The sequence below is a fragment of the Syzygium oleosum genome, unplaced genomic scaffold, assembly GCF_021117445.2.
Source record: "Syzygium oleosum isolate NSW1041296 unplaced genomic scaffold, Sole_v2.1 Sole_v2.53, whole genome shotgun sequence".
NCBI classification, from domain to species: domain Eukaryota; kingdom Viridiplantae; phylum Streptophyta; class Magnoliopsida; order Myrtales; family Myrtaceae; genus Syzygium; species Syzygium oleosum.
The window spans coordinates 1370223-1390910 of record NW_026607537.1 but is presented as its reverse complement, the minus strand read 5'-3'; the positions used below and the strand labels follow the sequence as shown (position 1 = coordinate 1390910).

General features: G+C 42.2%; 1 long non-coding RNA gene and 2 pseudogenes across 1 annotated transcript; 1 reads left to right on the top strand and 2 right to left on the bottom strand.

Moving 5' to 3' along the window:
- Window positions 1-6722: 6722 nt before the first annotated feature.
- Window positions 6723-7964, bottom strand: LOC115668474 (protein kinase PINOID-like; annotated as a pseudogene).
- A 1241-nt stretch (window positions 7965-9205) lies between these two features.
- LOC115668866 (protein kinase PINOID-like) lies at window positions 9206-13244 on the bottom strand (annotated as a pseudogene).
- Window positions 13245-17945: 4701 nt separating this feature from the next.
- On the top strand, window positions 17946-19901 carry LOC130136887 (uncharacterized). The gene is made up of 2 exons (XR_008815587.1): window positions 17946-18315; window positions 19061-19901. It is a non-coding gene; the product is annotated as an uncharacterized LOC130136887 (long non-coding RNA).
- The last annotated feature ends 787 nt before the right edge of the window (window positions 19902-20688 follow it).

Here is a 20688-nt window from a genome sequence, read left to right as displayed (position 1 = left end):
TATCTGTGTCCATTGTGGGCTAATCTCGCCTTCTTTTTTTATGCTCTTCATATCTTTAGATCTAGATTAGATTACCGAAATCATTTGTTAAGAAGAAAAAAATACACACAAAAGTGCATGAACCATTCAAAAGTAATAGGACTTTCATCGAATTATATGAAGGTACACATAGAGTTACATCTGAGTACAGCAAGTCCGTTGCAAATGATAATACATAATGTCACATTTGAGCTCCTTAAGAGTGCACTACTAGAATGGAGCCAAAGTCACAAGAGGAAAGTTTCCTCAGTAGATAGAGATTCCTTGGAGAGCTGATTACACAGGAGAAAGCTCTAGTAAGAAAAGAAACTGTAGGATATTTGTTTTAAAAAATGAATTCCATGGACTTGTAGAGAATGCCATTGATAAGCTTTGTAATTCATGCAAGTGCATGAATCTTGCGAGAATGAAATTATTCAAATATCATTATTCAAAAGGTCTACAAATCTAATACACAAGTATTCAACAGCATTCTTTTCTTACCACAGGGTGAAGTGCGACAATTCCATTTACAAAGCCGAGGACCATTGTCATAACAAGGAAGAAGACATTGAGGCCACAGCCCTCACCAGAAGGATTAAACCATATGAACAAAATCCCAGAGAGAGTGTAGGCTGTAATATAGCACCCAACTGATATCACCAACAAAGCAACATACCTAAACAAGTCCAATGAGCCATCAGAACTCAATGATCACAGAAGCCTAACATACAGAGAAGGAAGAAAGATAGAATAGAATATTTAAAGACTCCAACTAACAATTTATGTTCATCTTTTGCAACCCATGCATCATTCCACGAATGAGCGAAGTCTAGCAGGATAACTACTTGGACCAACAGAAACAGTCCTGCTCCAAATTTCGATATCTTGGGTCAATTACAAATTGTGGCTATGTCAATCAATGAGAATTCAGTAAGCAAAGTCAAGATTCCAAATTAAGCAACCCTTTCCTCCTTCCCTCCAACCCTTACACTAGCCACTTGTGACCAAACTTATCCAATTGGTGAGAAAATTACACAAAGGAAAAAAAATGAGTAAATTTTAATATAGATATTGAGCAGACAAAATACATCGCTTGCCAAGCGAGCTTCTCCTTGCTTAGCTGAAAATTTGATCAATGCTGTTCTAGAGACCCTTTTTACAGGATTTAAGAATGTAAAATGCCAACTTAGCCAAATCTACATTCAGAAGAATCCTTGCTAACAACTGCAGCACTAGAAGCTCTTTCCTTTCTTAATTCAATTTTTTTTGTTTCAAAGAACCATTCAATTGAAAATTTAGATGAGCAAATGGAGTACCTCAAAGTCCTCTAGTGATATGAATACACAAGTAAGCATAAATTTCCCCACAGCCATACTCTATTTCCTACACTATTTCAGATCAGCAACTCATCCGAAAGAAGCTTGTGCGACTCCACTTACATTCACCAACTAATATTGCTATAAAGAGAAGTTAAACTTGGATTGGAATTTGACTTAGGGTTTAAAGTGCAATAACACTATGCATGGTAGAGGGATTTCGAGGGAAGAGAAAGGATTTTAAATGCGAAGTCTTGTTCGGTTGGACAGAAAGAGAAGCACAGGAGAAGAAAGGAAGGGACTGGAGAACAAATACATATGTTCTACAAGAATAACCTATAAGATATTAATCATATGGTAAAAATTATGAGCTCATGTAAAACACCTAAGAATGAAATACCATCAATGACTAATCAACTCAACCATCCTAAAAATGTCTTGACTAATCATAATGCTTTGACTAATCCAGAGGAATTTATCGGCATTCAGCATAGCTCAACAATCAAATGCCATCACCCAAATCCAGAAGTGCAAACCAACATTTCTGTACTCCGAACCAAACCTCATGGGATAAAGGGAATATTTAAACCCTACAAATCCACAATGTTGACACTTGAATTTTAACTCATTCTTTTAATTTTTCCAAAAAATAACAAAATTAGGAACCTTGGCCAAGCCTAAGAACTTATTTCTAAATCAAAAATAAAATTTTTACAGTTTTCCTGAATTTTTTCTTAATTTCTTTTAGTCAAAATAAGGGAAAAAATTAAGAAAAATAGCAAATAGAATCCAAAAATTCCATAAAAATATCCATTAGTCTTCTTTTAAATCCAATTTCATCAATACAACATCAATTTTGGAAAATTTCAATTGGGAATGTGTTTTTCCCAAAATTGGGTAAAATCAAGCCCGAATTGAATCAAAAATTCAATTGAGTCATTTTTAGGTCATAGTGTCTTCACAACAAATGATTCTGGGACCTTGAATTATATAATGGTCAGTCCAATTGCACAATTTAACAAGAAAATCGAAAATCTCCAAAATCCAATTGAAAATTAAGGATTTTTAAGCCCAAATTGGGGATCATGATCAATTTGAAATTGTCGAACCCTAAGACCATCATTTCTAAGGTTAATCAGGTGTGAGTAACCCAATTTTGGCATCAATTTTGCCCAATCAGGTCATCTAGATATTGAATTGAACAAAAATTAATCCCAATTATTCGAATTTACAATTTCAAAATTTTGTGTTTAATTGTAACAAAAATTGGGGCAAATATCATATTTGGGTGTGAAATGTGACAAGGAATCCAATTTTGGGGTTAAAATTTAGACCAACTCAGATCTGCCGGGTCGGTCAGATTGACCCGACCCGACCCGGGTCAACCTTCTCCCTCACCCGACTCGCCCAAAGCACTCCAAACCCAGAAAATATCTCACTCATGATTGGGATTTTACCGATTTAATCCGAGCAATTGAGCATGTGTTAAACTCCGATTCCAGCTGGAGAATCTCCGGCCGATATCGGAGATTCGATCCAACCGATCCCAAGTCGGTGATAACCAACTTTGGGCAGGAAAAATCAAGGAAGAAAAGAGGGGAACAACACAATCCGCGCATACGAGATGCTCGAGAGAATTCCAAAGAGAGAGTGAACCAGAGAGCGAGAAAGAGAGAGTTTTAGCGTGAGAGCTGTGTCGAGGTTCTAAGGACCGAGCCTCGCTAGCGACGGCGAGGACGACCTCTTGCCTAATCTGGTGAGGGGTCATCCTCGCCAGTTGCCGATGGGGCCGAGCCTCGCCAGTGACGACGAGGACGACCCCTTGCCAAATCGGGCGAGAGGTCGTCCTCGCCGTCGCTGGCGAGGCTCGACCCTGGCGAGACCACCCTCGCCAGCGATGGTGAGGACGACCCCTTGCCAAGGTCGGGCAAGGCCGACCTTGCCGGCCCTCGCCTCCCAGCAACCGACTAGAAGAAGATGAAGGCAAAAAAAAAAGAAAAGGAAAGGAAAGGAAAAATAAAATAAAATAAATAAATTTGAAAAAATAAAAAATAATATTAAAAAATTAATTTTTGGTAAAATTGTCACAGGTGTACCAATTTGGGGTTTTTTGTGGTCAAAAAAATAATTCGGCATAAAATTGTCACAGGTGTACCAGTTTGAGATTTTTTGTAGTTAAAAAAATAGTTTGAAGTAAATGTGTCACATGTGTACCGGTTTAGGATTTTTCGTGGTATTAACCCTAAAAGATAATGCAAACTATGCACTAAACCAATCAAAACGGTAAAAGGTTGCCGGAGGCTTACCGACGGTGAGCTCAAACCGGCTGTCTTGATAATATTTGAACATAAATCATGTCCACCACCTGCTCGGCGAAATGTCGCAATGACCAGGGGGCAAAACTGTGTCGTTTCGGCACCGTGCCCGCCGAAACACAGGTTGGCACCAGTGCCGACCGATCTGACTCAGTCGAACTGGTCTGAACTGGTTCGGCCCGGTTCATTTCTCGACAGGGAAAATTTTAAAAATAATAAAAAACAATAAAAATTCAAAAAAAATAGAAAAATCAGAGAAAAAATTATATAAAAAATAGAAAATTCTAAAAAAATAGAAAATTTGGAAAAATCATAAAAATCTTAGAAATTCGAAAAATTAGAAAATATTCAGAAAATTTCATGAAAATTCAGAAAATCCAGAAAAAAATAAAAATAAAAAATGTAAACAAAAAATTCAAAAAAAAATTTGAAAATTCGAAAATCCATAAAAATTTCAAGAGAAAATTTCCAAAATACAAAAATTATCTCTCGGTAAGTGAAAATTCTCAAAAAAAAATCAAAAATTTCAAAAATTCCCAGAATGACTCAAAAGCACTGTGGCCAACCTTTGCAAGTGAATTTAAAATTTTTGGAAGCGCTTAAATGATATTTTTAGAAAATCCTTAGTTTAGGGGTTTTTACCCCTAAATAACCCTAAAACAACATAACCCATTGAATGAATAAGCCTTTAGGGCTTTACTAGGGTTTGGGTGTTTTAATTGATTTTTATTTTTTTAGACCAAATTAGAGTTGTTGTGATTGATTGCAAATTGATAGCGCATTTAATTCTTGATTGATTGATTTCCCATGATTAGAATGGTTAGAATTAGTGGATAGACCTTGGAAACTCGTGTGACACTTAGACAAATCGTATCGTTTTAGATATTAAAAGGGCGTTAGGGATCTCGATTCGTGATTATTAGCGTAACAAAGTCCCCGTATTCAGAATCTCTGATTGGCAGAATCGTGGTATTTCTCTCATACCTCGATTAGGTTTCTAGTCGACCTACCAATAATGACTAGTGGTGACTCCAAATTAAAAACTTAGACTAAATTGTATGATAGAAAATTACAACCCGCTGTCACGTGAGATATGGTCTAGGAGAGACCCTTGTACGAAAATATTTCCTTAGCGTGCACCTGAAAGAGCGCGGCGCGACACACAGGCACCAAAGTTGCACGAAACCAAAATGCGGTCTCAAACTGGCATAAGAGTGAAGGTGATGCGTTTAGACCTATGAACGTCGCACTTGCAATCCTTTAAACATCCAAAAAATTCAACACCCACGCCACTTTACCGGAGCACAACCTAGCAAAAATAACCATAGATTTCCACCGGCGCTAACCAAAACAGCAAACAGAGAAACATGAGGCCTTTCAAGTATTGGCAACAGAGAGAAGGCCATAGGAGGTTGTGGTTGGCCAACCAGTCGTAGAAGACGGGGACAAGGGACTTCCATCGGGTGTACTTCTCATCGATCGCGTGCTGCTGCTATGACCTCTTCTCCTTGGCCACCACCGACAACGACAACGAAGACTTGGCCGCCGCTGCCCGCTACGGCTGCTGGTGGTCTTTGGCTACGGCTTTGCCTTCTGCCGTCGCTTCTTCAGGGCATGGCGGATGCGGAGGCATTGGCAAGGGTTGGGAGGAGGCGGAGGCGTCAGCGTCGAAGGCGATGTTGGAGGAGTCGGAGGGAGCACGAGTTCTCAGAGTACAGAAGGATCCGACGTTAGAGGCAGCACATCTGGGAGGAGATAGGATGGGAGCGCGAGCGCATAGAGGAGCGTCGGCGTAGGCGTAGGCGTCAGTGTCGACGTCGGCGTTGGAGGCGGAGGAGTCGGAGGGAGCGCACGTTCTGAGTCGGGAGGAGAGAGAGAGGGGTTGGGGCGCGAGAGTATTCATGGCCACGGGCCGGTTTTGGCCCGGAACTGGCCCGGTCCAACCCGGGCCTAGCCCGTTGACCGGGCTTGCGGTTCGAAATCGAAACCGGCCCGGGCCTACAGGCCTGGTTCCGGTTCCAACAATTTTGGAACCGTCCCGGAACCGCCGGTTCCGGTTCCGGTTCCAAATTATTTTTAAAAAATAATAATAATGAAATTTTTTTAAAAAAATTCATTATTTAATTTTTTTTATAAAACAATTTGAACTCTAATTGCCAAGTATTGTAAGTGCATTGATCTCTAATTACAACATTTGGCTTGGGTGTATTGAACTCTAATTACAAGACTTGGCTTAGGTTTTATACACAATGATTCTAATGCATCTTCGCTCCCATTCAATGTGGGACTCACGGCCTACCTTGAACACCTTCAATGTGAGACTCTTGGCTTATCTTCATGCAAATGCCAAGAGTCCCACATCGAATGGGAACGAAGAAACCATCAAAGGGGTTGTGTATAAAATTCAAGCCAAACCATGAGCATGTGAAGTTGTATGCCTTTTGTGGTTACGATCCTTTGCTAGTTAAGAGCAAAGGGTTCCATTGGACCGCCTAGAAATGGATCGGGCCAATGGTCCGGTTCCAGATTCTATAATTTACAGATCCGGTTCCTAGTTCTAAAATTAAGGGACCGGTCTTACCGGTTCGATTCCCTGTTCCGAGCGGAACCGGATCGAACCGGGAACCAATCACCCCTACAATTTACATTTTGATTACAATTTATATTGAATAATTCATAATTTCATAATTTATTATTATTTTTTTATTTCATAATTTATTTTAAAAATTTTTAAATTACGAACCGGAACCGGCCGGTTTCAAACCGGAACCAGCCGGTTCACACATGGCCACGAACCGGAACCGCCGGTTCCAAACCGTGGCCATGACTACGCGAGAGTACCGAGGGTTGATCAAGAGGCGCTATATTTTCAAAATTAGAAGTGTTTGACCGGGTGGGATCCTCTGACACGTGTCGCACGTAAGGCACTCTTATTTTGCCACGGTGGAATCAAAGTGGTACTTAGTATTTTCTCAAGATAGTATTAACAATAAGGAAAACAAATGTATGCTACCAAACTGCCAGGTCTAGCTGGACACGTGGCCAAAATTCAACTGCTCTTCCTTCCTGCTCAAAAATTGAAAGCTGTTTGAAAGTCACTGCCACCGTCGTTCACCGCCATGTCAGCCTCAAGCCGGGGTAGCGTCAATGACCGGACGAGGGCAAAATTCAGGCCCTCAAAGAAGGGATGCTTCTTGAGGTCGACGGACCCGCACCTCGACCCAAGCCTATGGGCCGGGTCCTTGCAGAGCAGCCCGGCGATGAGGTCGCAGGTATGGAACTCATGGGCCATGGTGGGCGCGTTCAGGCCGGGGAAGGCAACGAGCTTCTGGATGATGTTGCGGAGCGTGACCTCATTCGACGTGTCGGCGAAAGGCGTGCGACCGTAGACCATCTCGTAAATGAAGATCCCAAGAGCCCACCAATCAACGGCGTTGCCGTGGGACTCGCCGGAGGCCATCTATGGTGCCATGTACTCGTGGGTCCCGACGAAGGACTACGACCGGGCATCGACCGGCTCGGCCACGAACACCCGATTGCTCGGGGCGAGGATCTGGTTCTTGCACGACCAAAAGGGCTTGTTGAGGCTGGGAAGATAGGAGAACAGTGAAGGGGAAGGAGGGATCATCTGCGGATGTGGGTTGTACCGGGAGGGTGTGGGCAAGGCGAAGGAGGGGTCCAAATTCATCGATAAGGATACAACGGCGAAGCATAGGGAGAGGTCAAAGTTAGAGAGCATGATATGACCGTCCGATCTAACTAACACGTTCTCGAGCTTTAGGTCCCTATGGATGACCCCAAGCATGTGGAGGTACTCTAGCACCACCAGCACTTCCACTGCATAAAACCTGGAAAAACCAAAACCCCACCCCCCCCCCCCCCCCCAAAATTAATTTTTTTTTATTTTCTCACTACTTAATCTCTTATTAATTTATTTACAGTAAAATGAATTACATTATTTTTTCCAAAAAGGTAATCCGGGAATATCTTCTGACCATAATCTTGCTATTGTCAGGTATATAATCCGGGAATATCTTCTAACTAAAAAAAAAAATTCGCGAATGTTCGAGCTTTAAATAGACCTATCAAAATATGTCATAAATCCATTTCTTAACCCATATATTAGTAAATTGGTCATAAATGGATTAGTTATATTTAGTAAATGGGTCATAAATGAGTAGAAGTCTAATATTAGTATTAATTGGGTTATAGATGGGTTGTAAATGGGTCATAAACGAGTTTACAACTGATTTAAACTCAACTCACCTCTCTCGTCCTTACTCAACCTTGCGCTCACTCACTTCGCACTCATCTCAGTTTGGGTATGAATTTTCCTAGATTTAATTAAATATGGAAGTGTTTTAGCAATAAGGGTCTGATCGGGTATGGGTTGGATATGGGTCGGGTTAGATATGAGTTAAAAAAATTTGCATTATGCATAAATATGTCATAAATGGGTTAATGGGTCAATTTGGGTTGGACAATTTATGACCTGACCACGAGCCGGTTTTGGCACGGAACCGGCCCGGTCAAACCCGGGCCCACGGTTCGGAACCGGAACCGGCCCGTGGCCTATGGGCTCAATTCCGGTTCCAAATTAAAATAATAATAATAATAATAATAATGAAATTTTTTAAAAAAAATCATTATTTAATTTTTTTTATAAAACAATTTAAACTATAATTGCCATGCATTGTAAGTGCATTGATCTCTAATTACAATGCTTAGCTTAGGTGTATTGAACTCTAATTACAAGGCTTGGCTTAGGTTTTATACACAATGATTCTAATGCCTCTTCATTCCCATGCAATGTGGGACTCTCGGCTTGCCTTGAACACCTTCAATGTGAGACTCTTGGCTTGTCTTCATGCAAATGCCAAGAGTCCCACATCGAATGGGAATGAAGAGACCATCAAAGGGGTTGTGTATAAAACCCAACCCAAGCCATGAGCATATGAAGTTGTATGCCTTTTGTAGCTACGATCCTTTGCTAGTTAAGAGCAAAGGGTTCCATTGGACCGCCTAGAACCGGATTGGGCCAATGGTCCGGTTCCCGGTTCTATAATTTGCCGGTCAGATTCTTAATTCTAAAATTAAGGGACCAATATTACCGGTTCGATTCCCGATTCCGAGTGGAACCGGACCGAACCGGGAACCAATCATCCCTACAATTTATATTTTGATTACAATTTATATTGAATAATTCATTATTTCATAATTTTATAATTTATTATTTTTTTATTTCATAATTTATTTTTAAAATTTTTAAATTACGAACCGGAACCGGTCGGTTCCAAACCATGGCCATGACTACGCGAGAGTGCCGAGGGTTGATCAAGAGGCGCTATATTTTCCAAATTAGAAGTATCTGACCGGGTGGGATCCTCTGACACGTGTCGCACGTAGGGCACTCTTATTTTGCCACGATGGAATCAGAGTGGTACCTAGTATTTTCCCAAGATAGTATTAACAATAAGGGAAACAAATGTACGCTACCAAGCTGCCAGGTCTAGCTGGACACGTGGACAAAATTCAACCGCTCTTCCTTCCTGCTTAGAAATCGAAGGCTGTTTGAAAGTCACCGCCGCCGTCGTTCACCGCCGCGTCAGCCTCAAGCCGAAGCAGCGTCAATGACCGGACGAGGGCGAAATTAAGGCCCTCAAAGAAGGGATGCTTCTTGAGGTCGGCGGACCCGCGGCTCAACCCGAGCCTACAGGGCGGGTCCTTGCAGAGCAGCCCAGCGATGAGGTCGCAGGTGTGGAGCTCATGGGCCGTGGGCGGGCGCGTCCAGGCCGGGGAAGGCGACGGGCTTCTGGACGATGTTGCGGTGCGTGACCTCATTCGACGTGTCGGCGAAAGGCGTGCGGCCGTAGACCATCTCGTAGATGAAGATCCCAAGAGCCCACCAGTCAACGGCGTTGCCGTGGGACTCGCCGGAGGCCATCTCTGGTGCCATGTACTCGTGGGTCCCGACGAAGGACTACGACCGGGCATCGACCGGCTCGGCCACGAACACCCGATTGCTCGGGGCGAGGATCTGGTTCTTGCACGACCAAAAGGGCTTGTTGAGGCTGGGAAGATAGGAGAACAGTGAAGGGGAAGGAGGAATCATCTACGGATGCGAGTTGTACCGGGAGGGTGTGGGCAAGGCGAAGGAGGGGTCTAGATTCGTCGATGGGGATACAATGGCGGAGCATAGGGAGAGGTCAAAGTTAGAGAGCATGATATGACCGTCCGATCTGACAACACGTTCTCGAGCTTTAGGTCCCTATGGATGACCCCAAGCATGTAGAGGTACTCTAGCACCACCAGCACTTCCACCGCATAAAACCTGGAAAAACCAAAACCCCATCCCCCCCAAAAAAATTAATCTTTTTTTTTATTTTCTCACTACTTAATCTCTTATTAATTTATTTACAGTAAAATGAATTACATTATTTTTTCCAAAAAGGTAATCCGGGAATATCTTCTGACCATAATCTTGCTATTGTCAGGTATATAATCCGGGAATATCTTCTAACTAAAAAAAAAATTCGTGAATGTTCGAGCTTTAAATAGACATGTCAAAATATGTCATAAATCCATTTCTTAACCCATATATTAGTAAATGGGTCATAAATGGATTAGTTATATTTAGTAAATGGGTCATAAATGGGTAGAAGTCTAATATTAATATTAAATGGGTTATAGATGGATCTTAAATGGGTCATAAATAAGTTTACAACTGATTTAAACTCAACTCACCTCTCTCGTCCTTACTCAACCTTGCGCTCACTCACTTCGCACTCTCATCTTAGTTTGGGTATGAATTTTCCTAGATTTAATTAAATACGGAAGTGTTTTAGCAATATGGGTCTGATCGGGTATGGGTTGAATATGGGTCGGGTCAAGTATGGGTTAAGAAATTTGCATTACGCATAAATGGGTCATAAATGGATTAATGGGTCAATTTGGGTTGGACCATTTATAACCCGACCACGAGCCGGTTTTGGCCCGGTCAAACCGGGGCCTGGCCCATTGACCGGCCCGCGGTTCGGTACTAGAACCGGCCCGTGGCCTATGGGCTCGGTTCCGGTTCCAAATTAAAATAATAATAATAATAATAATGAAATTTTTTTAAAAAAATTCATTATTTAATATTATTTTTTTATAAAACAATTTAAACTCTAATTGCCATGCATTGTAAGTGCATTGATCTCTAATTACAATGCTTGGCTTGGGTGTATTGAACTCTAATTATAAGGCTTGGCTTGGGTTTTATACACAATGATTCTAATGCCTCTTCGTTCCCATTCGATGTGGGACTCTCGGCTTGCTTTGAACATCTTCAATGTGAGACTCTTGGCTTGTCTTCATGCAAATGCCAATAGTCCCACATCAAATGAGAATGAAGAGACCATCAAAGGGGTTGTATATAAAACCCAAGCCAAGCCATGAGCATGTGAAGTCGTATGCCTTTTGTGGCTACGATCCTTTGCTAGTTAAGAGCAAAGGGTTCCATTGGACCGCCTAGAATCGGATCGGGCCAATGGTCTGGTTCCCGGTTCTATAATTTGCCGGTCCGGTTCCTAGTTCTAAAATTAAGGGACTGGTCTTACCGGTTCGGTTTCCGGTTCCGAGCAGAACCGGACCGAATCGGAAATCAATCACCCCTACAATTTACGTTTTGATTACAATTTATATTGAATAATTCATTATTTCATAATTTTATAATTCATTATTTTTTTATTTCATAATTTATTTTTGTTATTTTTAAATTACGAACCGGCCGGTTCTAGTTCACACATGGCCACGAACCGGAACCGCCGGCTCGAATCGTGGCCATGCCTACCCGACCCAAACCCGACTCGAGCCACCCATTTAGCATGTTTAGCTTCAAACCACAAAAAAGAAACACCGAAAACGAGGCTCATTTTCCTTCTTTTTTTTGCTGTTTTTGAAATTATAAATAAAACCGGATTAAAAGAAAAGGATCCATGGAAGATCGCTAATTGCAGCAGAAGTAGAAAATACGGTAACCTCTCAAAGGGAAAAAAGCAGATGAGAACAAAACATGGAGAATCGCACCATGCAGAGAAGCGAAACAACATAACATGAAAAAATGTAAAGGGTTCGTGGAATGAAGAAAGAACTCCATGATTTTTTTTTTGTTCGGATAAAGAACTCCATGGTCACCTATTGAGAAAACTGAGGAAGTTAACCAAAGAGAAAAAACATTCTTGAAATAAAAAACACTCTTGAAAGAACTCTATGATCACTCATTGAGAAAATTGAGGAATTTAACCAGGGAGAAAACATTCTTGCAATAAAAAGAAAGAAAAGGACAAACACAGTGACTGGAGAGGGAATATGGGGTACCTCGCGAAAATATGGTAACCTCTCAAAGGGAAAAAAGCATATGAGAACAAAACATAGAGAATCACACCATTTAGAGAAGTGAAACAACTAGACTTATCAAAATGGGTCATAAACCCATTTCTTAACCCATATATTAGTAAATAGGTCATAAATTGGTTAGTTATATTTAGTAAATTGGTCGTAAATTGCTATAAGTCTAATATTGGTGTTAAATGGGTTATAAATGGGTCGTAAATTGGTCATAAATAAGTTTACAATTGATTTAAATTCAACTCATCTCTCTCGTCCTCATTCAATCTTTCGCTCACTCACTCCGCACTCTCATCTTAGTTTGGGTATTAATTTTCCTAAATTTAATTAAAAATGAAAGTGTTTTAGAAATATGGGTATGATCGGGTATGGGTTGGGTATGGGTCGGGTCGGATATGGGTTAAGAAAATTGCATTGCACATAAATGGATCATAAACGGGTTAATGGGTCAATTTAAGTTAGACCATTTATAACCCGACCCGACCCACCCATTTGACAGATCTAGAAACAACATAACGTGCAAAAATATAAAGGGCTTGTGGAATGAAGAAAGAACTCCATGGTCACTCGTTGAGAAAACTGCGGAAGTTAATCACAGAGAAAACATTCTTGAAATAAAAAAGAAAGAAAAGGACAAACACAGTGACTGGAGAGGGAATGTGGGGTACCTCGCGATGGCGAGAGAGAAGCACTTGTTGGGCTGCTTGCGGAGGAACGAGTGGAGGTCGCCGCCAGAGCAGAACTCCATGACAATGCACGAGAAGTGGGAGACCTCGAACTCAGTGTAGAGCGTGGGCAGGAACGGGTGGTGCACCATCTTGAGGATCCTCTACTCTATCTCCACCCTCCGGCTCTCTTTCTTCTTCTCCGCTGCCTGCTTGTCAACCATTTTCATAACGTAAAATGGCTCTCCGTCATCGGAGGCCCCATTGCGGTTACAGAGGTAAATGGTGCTAACGGCGCCGGATCATATGCAGCTATGGAGCCGGTAGCCGCGAAATCCAAGCCTCGGGCTGCAGTGGATTAAGGCGGAGGAGGGCCGATGGGCCACGGCGGGGGAGGTGGACCGGTGAGCCTCGGTGGCGTAGGCGGAGCTGTGGCCAAGGTGGTGGTCGAGCTGCCACGCATCGAAGGAGAGGCGGCTAAAGGTGTTGTAGCTGCCGCAAAAGCTGCTCTTACCGTCTAGGTCAAAAGGCTGCTCCATAATCCTCAGGCCCTACTCGCTCTATTTTGTTGTCCATCGTCTCAACACTTGGGATGACCAACTTCAATATTGTTTCGTATCCCTACACGAATTAGGGAAAGTTACCAAATAACTTTCACAATTGAATACTCTAAAGCCCTCATTAATAAATGCAGCTACCTTCAATCTGATGAGACAATGAGCTGATGCACCAGCTGAGATCTTAATCTCTTTCTTTATTAGGGACACTATGTTGATAAAACCCTGAAAATTACCAAACGTGTTTTCACTCATTTTTCGGCAATTGGATGGAGGAAGAGGCGGCGGCGGCAGCAGGGACTGGAGCAAGCAGAGAAGGAACAATCATGAAGAGAGATAGGACAGAACATCCACCTCAGAGATGAGAGGGAGAAACTTACGGTGAGGAGATGGCGGCGATTGGGCGGAGGAGGAGGCGGCGGCGACGACGACAGGGATTGGAGCAAGCAGAGAAGGGGAGATCATGAAAAGAGCAGGAATGACAGGACGTAACAACTTCCTCGGGAGATGAGAGGGAGAAACTTACACTGAGGAGATGGCGGCGACCTAGCGGAAGAGGAGGCGGCGGCGATCGGGCGGAGGAGGAGGCGGCGATGACGACAGAGACTAGAGTAAGCAGAGAAAGAGAAATCATAAAAAGAGACAGGATGCAGAAACCTCTTCAAAGATGAGAGGGAGAAACTTACGCTGAAGAGACGGCGGTGATAGGGACTAGAGAAGCAGAGAAGGAGAGATCATGAAAAGAGCGAGAATGACAGGACGCAGCAACCTCCTTGGGAGATAAGAGGGAGAAACTTACGCTAAGGAGATGGCGGCGACCTAGCGGCAAAGGCGGCGATCGGGTAGAGGAGGAGGTGACGATGGCAATAGGGATTGGACTAAGCAGAGAAAAAGAAATCATGAAAAGAGACAAGACGCAGCAACCTCCTCAGAGATGAGAGGGAGAAACTTATGTTGAGGAGACGGCGGCGACCTAACGGAGGAGGAGGAGGCAGCGGCGACAAGGACTGGAGCAAGCAAAGAAGGAGAGATCATGAAAAGAGCGAAAATGACAGGACGCGGCAACCTCCTCATGAGATGAGAGGGAGAAACTTATGCTGAGTAGACAGTAGCGACCTAGCGGAGGAGGAGGCGGTGACGGCAGCGGCAATCGAGCGAAAGAGGAGGCGATAGCGGCGACAGGGACTGGAGCAAGCAGAGAAGGAGAAATCATGAAATGAGGCAAGACACAGCAACCTCCTCGGAGATGAGAGGGAGAAACTTACACTGAGGAGACGGCGGCGGTGATAGGGAATAAGCAAAGAAGGAGAGATCATGAAAAGAGCAGGAATAACAGGATGCGGTAACCTCCTCGAGAGATGAGAGGGAGAAACTTACGCTCCGCAGTGACCTAGCAGAGGAAGAGGTGGCGGCAGCGGCAACAATCGGGTGGAGGAGGAGGCGGCGGTGATGACAGGGATTGGAGCAAGCAAATAAGGAAAAATCATGAAAAAAAGACAAGACACAGTAACCTCTTCAGGAGATGAGAAGGAGAAACTTACGCTGAGGAGATGGCGGCGATCTAACGGAGGAGGACGCAGTGGCGGCGATCGGGCGGAGGAGGAGATGGCGATGGCGACAGGGACTGGAGCAAGCAGAGAAGGAGAGATCATGAAAAGAGCGGGAATGACAGAACGCAGCAACCTCCTCAGGAGATGAGAGGGAGAAACTTACGACGAGAAGACAGCGGCGACCCAGCGAAGGAAAAGGCGGCGACGGCGACGGCGATCGGGCGGAGGAGGAGGAGGCGGCGGCGGTGATAGGGACTGGAACTATGCGGCCAGGGGGTTGGAATCAATGACTATAAACAAGTGGAAGAAGGCTCTGCAGAGTGTTTCAAAAATACAAGGACGCGAATTGGAGAAATTCCAAAACGGGTAACTCGAAATCAAGACCTCGATGCTTCTTTTGATTATTCCAACACTAGTGATCTAGTATGAAATTAAATAAAGAAGAGAGTCAATGCATCTGTTCTTTTTCCAGGTGCATTATCCGACCAGATGTTCCCTTTCACATCTTCCTCTTTCCTTCTTTTCCTGTTTTGCAGGGATGATGAACTCATATGCGAGGTCATTTCCATGGTTAAGAAACTTGGTGTTCACCATGAGAATGGACAAGCGGTTGAAGGGCAAATTCTGACGGGAAAATGTGTGGTCGACATATCAGGATTTTTAGGAATTTGTAAGTCGACTCTTGCCACAGTTGTCTACAACAGAATTGTTTAGTTTAGAGGTTTCAAGAACTCTAGGGTGACTTTACAGAAGCCATATAATCGTTTAGGGGTACATTGAAGTTGTGGACCCCTAACTTACCACACATCTTAGACATGCTTTGTAGCAACTCTGTTGTCTGCATACCGCTTAGCTTCTCCTCTACAATCTTCTTCGCGCAACTTCGTTTTGAATTGTCTTGAAAAAAAAGAGGAAATTTTATTGACTTGTACTCTTGACATTGCAGCTACATTGCTCATACAGGGCTTATGATGCTGTGGATGAAATTACAGATGCATTTTCAATTGCATTTAATCCTGTGGGGACAATGTAAGGTTAGCATTCAATTTCAAGACTCTGATTTCCTCATGTCAACAGTCCACTCTAATTCCCCTTAAATTTTCTTTTAGTATCCTTACTTCACTCTGCCGTCCAGAAATATTAAGTGATTTTTCTATGCTTCACAATCATTTTTATTTTGGCACTCAATTTAAAGCTATTTCCTCTTTCCAATCGTATTATTATTGAGCTCAATACCTAGCTTGTCAAAACCAGGGAGTCTTTAGAGATCTAGAGTGAGTATTGCATGATTAGAATGGGTAGATTCGAGGTTTTGAAACCTAACATAACCGAGGGTTTATAGGCATATGAAAGGAATGGTTGTTTATGCAAACTAAAACAGTGAACTCATTTACTCGGGTCATGTACTAAATCCTATAATTAATATCAATAGTAGGTAATAAGCCTTTTAAAGGAAAAAGGGTCTCTAATGAGCAACAACCTCGACCAAATCAACTGATTTTAGGTTAAAGAAAGATCGTGGACTAGTGTTGCTTGAGATTTCTTTGTTTTGCAAATTGATAAGAGATAATCGCTGGGGACGATAGTGCTGTATGTTTGATTGGTGCTCAACTAATGCCACTCAAACAATTATGGTACCTATTATAGACATATAGATTAACATTCTCTGTATATTCGACTGTCATCTTTTAGGCTATGAATGGTATGACCTCAATAGTTTTTTTTTACCCCGAGAAAAGAGCTAAATGCAAAGAAAGCCCAAAGGCCCCGTATAATTCCAAATACAGGTGTAGCCCAAAAATCCGATGTGGCATTATGATGTGCCATTAATTTATTATATAATGTCTGACGTGGCAAAATGGCTATGTTCGTTAAACCTAACCTCCAAATCGAGGAATTAGGGCACAATTAGCTTATGAAATTCGGACATACAAGCAATGTTCCTATGAAGAGAAGGAGCTCTGAAGGCGCTAAGCTGACGATTTTGGAGGCTTCCTAAGATTTCTGAGCTCAAATTCTTGCGATACCGAGGCATTCCGTCAAGAGGTTGAGTCGACAAAGAAGGATGAGGAAGAGAGGCTTGAGCAGAGCTAGAGTGTCTCCTTCATCGTGTGCCATTACAAAGAGGAGAGAGAATTTCAAAGGCCTCCTGAAATTTTCAAGCTCAAATTCCTGCGATTGTGAAGGCTTCATGGAGAAGTTGAGTCGGTGAAGAAAAATGAGGAAGAGAGACTTGAGCAGGGCTGGAGTGTTTTTTTTTTTTTGGACATAACAGAGACTTGTCATTTCATTTAAGAACTAGCCCTCTAAAATAAGGGACATCAAAACACAAGATCTGCCATAGAGGGGATGGTGGGTAAAAAACTCAATAACGTGAAAGGGCCTTAAATCTCGAGACATTTACAATCAAATCTGCTAATTTATTTGAATCTCAATGGCAGTAGGCTAGCTCAAGACTCTAAAAAAGGTCCATGAAGCATTGAACACCGAAAAATTTGAAAAACGTTATCCTGATAATTATTTTCCATGAAATGAAATCAGCCTATATTATAAAAGGTCTAAAGGCAAATGCACAAAATGGATAATTTTTATTCTGTGCGCGCCATGTCTGCATCTTGCTTCACATCTATGCTTGTTACGTGGCAGAGGCAACCTGACAAGACTTTGCCATGCGTCTCGCGTTCATCAACAAGTATCGTTTCGTCGAACATCAAAAAGAGGATATAACATCTAAAAGCACTTCTAAATGATTATTAATTTTTAATTTAACCGATTCTATCTAAGAATGAAAGAGTTTCGCAAACCTTATTAAAACTAGACTAAAATATGCAGGTTTGTATTTAAATTTTACAGCTTATTTAATGTAACTTATTCTAACCATAGCCTTTGTTATTGGAAGCAAACCCACTTTGCAAGAAATTTACTTCTGTGACTGTGGTGTGCTGAGGGGAGGGGCACGACATGACAGAGAACTTCACGAGCATTGATTTATTAGTTTATTATTTGACTGTGCACCATTTCATTTTATGGTTCCCGCTTTCCGCTCTCGGTGTCTCTCCTTCCCGTCCTGTTTTTAAGAGTCTGTCAACTCCATCTTCTCCAACCCCCCGTTCTTTCTGGTTCTCTTTGGATGAGCGGGGGCAGGGCTGATCGAATTAGCCCAATTCAAATCCTAACTTTTAGATGCCATTTTTGGACTTCAGAGACCGATAGGTCTGCAGAGGTCTGATACAGTCTTTGAAGTCCCAAAAATGGGCATCTAAACGCTAGACTGAGAGCTTGAGGTGAGACTTGAACTCAAAAAGGAATGGGGATTTCCTTTGGAGCGCCCATCTCTTGTACCGGCAAGACATTTAAGAGCATTCTGACACCGCGTTTGGTTGGAGGAAGAGAGCTCGAGAGACACAAGCGAGCCTCAGATTTGAAGGGGCATCGGAGATACCCCGGAGAACCGTGGATCGCAGCTTTTGTGGACGAACACCCAAGTTCTCTTCCTTGATTCGGTCAGTAATCGTGGCTTCATCACACTCTTGTGATTTATTTCGTTGCTGTTCTCTCTCCCCTGTTTCGGTGATATACCAAAACCGAGATGTGTTCATGTTGCTCGAATATATTATCACTGAGAATCTGAGTTTATCTTAGCCTTCTCTAAATGACTCGTGACACATTGTTGTTCTAATACTGATCTTAGATGAGAAACGGTTTCAATGTCGAGACCAGATATTAGTAGTCTCAATGCACACGCACGCTGTTTGTTGAAATGCCTCTAGGACATATTTCCGAAATAGCTCATGATTTTGTGATGACCAGATATTAGTAATCTCAATGCACGCATGCTGTTTGTTGAAATGCCTCTAGGACATATTTCTGAAATAGCTCATGATTTTGTCAAGAGCAGAACTTAGTAGTCTCAATGCATGAATGCTGTTTGTTGAAACGCCTCTAGGACAATTTCTGAAATAGCTCATGATTTCGTCATGACCAGATCTTAGTAATCTCAATGCACGCATGCTGTTTGTTGAAATGCCTCTATGACATATTTCTGAAATAGCTCATGATTTTGTCATGACCAGATATTAGCAGTCTTAATGCATGCATGTTGATTGTTGAAATGCCTCTAGGACATATTTCTGGAATAGCTCATGATTTTGTCGTGACCAGATCTTAGTAGTCTCAATGCGCACATGCTATTTGTTGAAATGCCTCTAGGACATTTTCTGAAATGACTCGTGATTTTGCCATGACCAGGTCTTAATCGGAGCAACGTACGCTACGATGATGAAGACATCAGCTATCATATTTCTTTGTTCTTTATTCGTAAGTAGCTGTGTCGGAAGTATTTGGATGAAGACATACGTTAAAATCGAAAACAACGTGCCGGCTGGAACTCTAATGGTTCATTGTGAATCCAAGAACGATGATCTCGGAATCCATCATATAAAGGGTAGTTGGGAATTCTGAATTTGTACCCAGATTCTTCGGGGGGGACATTGTTCTTTTGAAGCTTTGCATGGCCTGGTCAAATTGTATGGTTTGATATATATGTGCAAAGCAGAGACCAGGATATATGCACCCAGTGTACTTGGAAGATTTCGCCGGATGGTCCTTGTAGGCTCGATGAACAGTTCAAGGTCTGTTATCCTTGGAATGCTCCGTCATAGTTAGGGACCTCTTTTGACATCTCGTTTTGGCCACATTCCATCAACAATGATACCATTGCTTCGTTCTTCACCAATTTCTTTATTACCTCGCGAAAGCTATGAAGTTGTCGCCAGATTTCACCGCCGAGGTCACTGCCTTCACCAGAGATAATGTGGTCGCGCCGGTTCTGCAGTCAGATGGTGATATGTTAGTGAGATACAAGCTGGAGCAGCTGGCCTTACGAGTTCTTCTGCGTCCTTAACTGCTGGAAATTTTCTTTCTTCAATTTCGACTATATTTGCTTATATGTGTATGTAGTATATACTAATTTCAGAAGCAGGCAGTTCCTATTGTGCAACTTAACCTAATACGCTTACTACCAGATTTGAGTGTTGCCATTAGCAAGTCTGAAGTTGTGGGTATATGATACTGCTACTTTTTATTGAAAGTGTTCCTATGTGCTTTACCTTAAAATTAGGGAGAGAAGCAGTTCTCAATTGCGTTACAAGGAAGTACAGGATTGTGCTACGAATGATACGTTTAGACATTTGTCTTTGTTTTATCTTGTTATTTAATTTATTCTTTTTGGGGGCAGGGATAGGATTTCCTGATGAACCTTTCACATAACTTTCTGGGTTTATGGACCCCGCAAACCCCACGGCCTTTATATAAGAGAAAACAAGCAACGAACTCATATCTGCAAAGTGTTTCGAACTCTTTAAGTTATTCGAGCTCAGCAAGAACCCCATCTGGTATTTCGAATGCATGCGAATAACAACATGATTTGGCACATTTCAATCATCGAATTTCACATATCTCGTATGAGATTTACGCGATCCGAGAGCAGGGTAACACGAAATCCTCAACTCCAGCATGATCCCAAACACACTCAGAAAGAACCTCGTGACGTCCACCCCACATATATCACTCACACCTCAGCTAAAAATAACAAAAAGGAAGTGATATATTCACTGAAAATTCTAAAACTTATCACGAAATTGCAATCAAGTCCTAAAACTTACAAAAAGTGCAATTAAGTCCTAAAACTTGTAAAATTGATGCAATTAAATCCTTTTATTAACTCCGTCTAACTTGGTTGACAGAAAATGCTGATGTAACTTTTTTTTCTTTTCTCTCTTCTACGTGATGATGACATAGCTAAAACAATGTTATTTTAGCCCAAATCTGACTTTTGATACAATTTTTATTTAAATTAAATTTTAAATAAATAAATA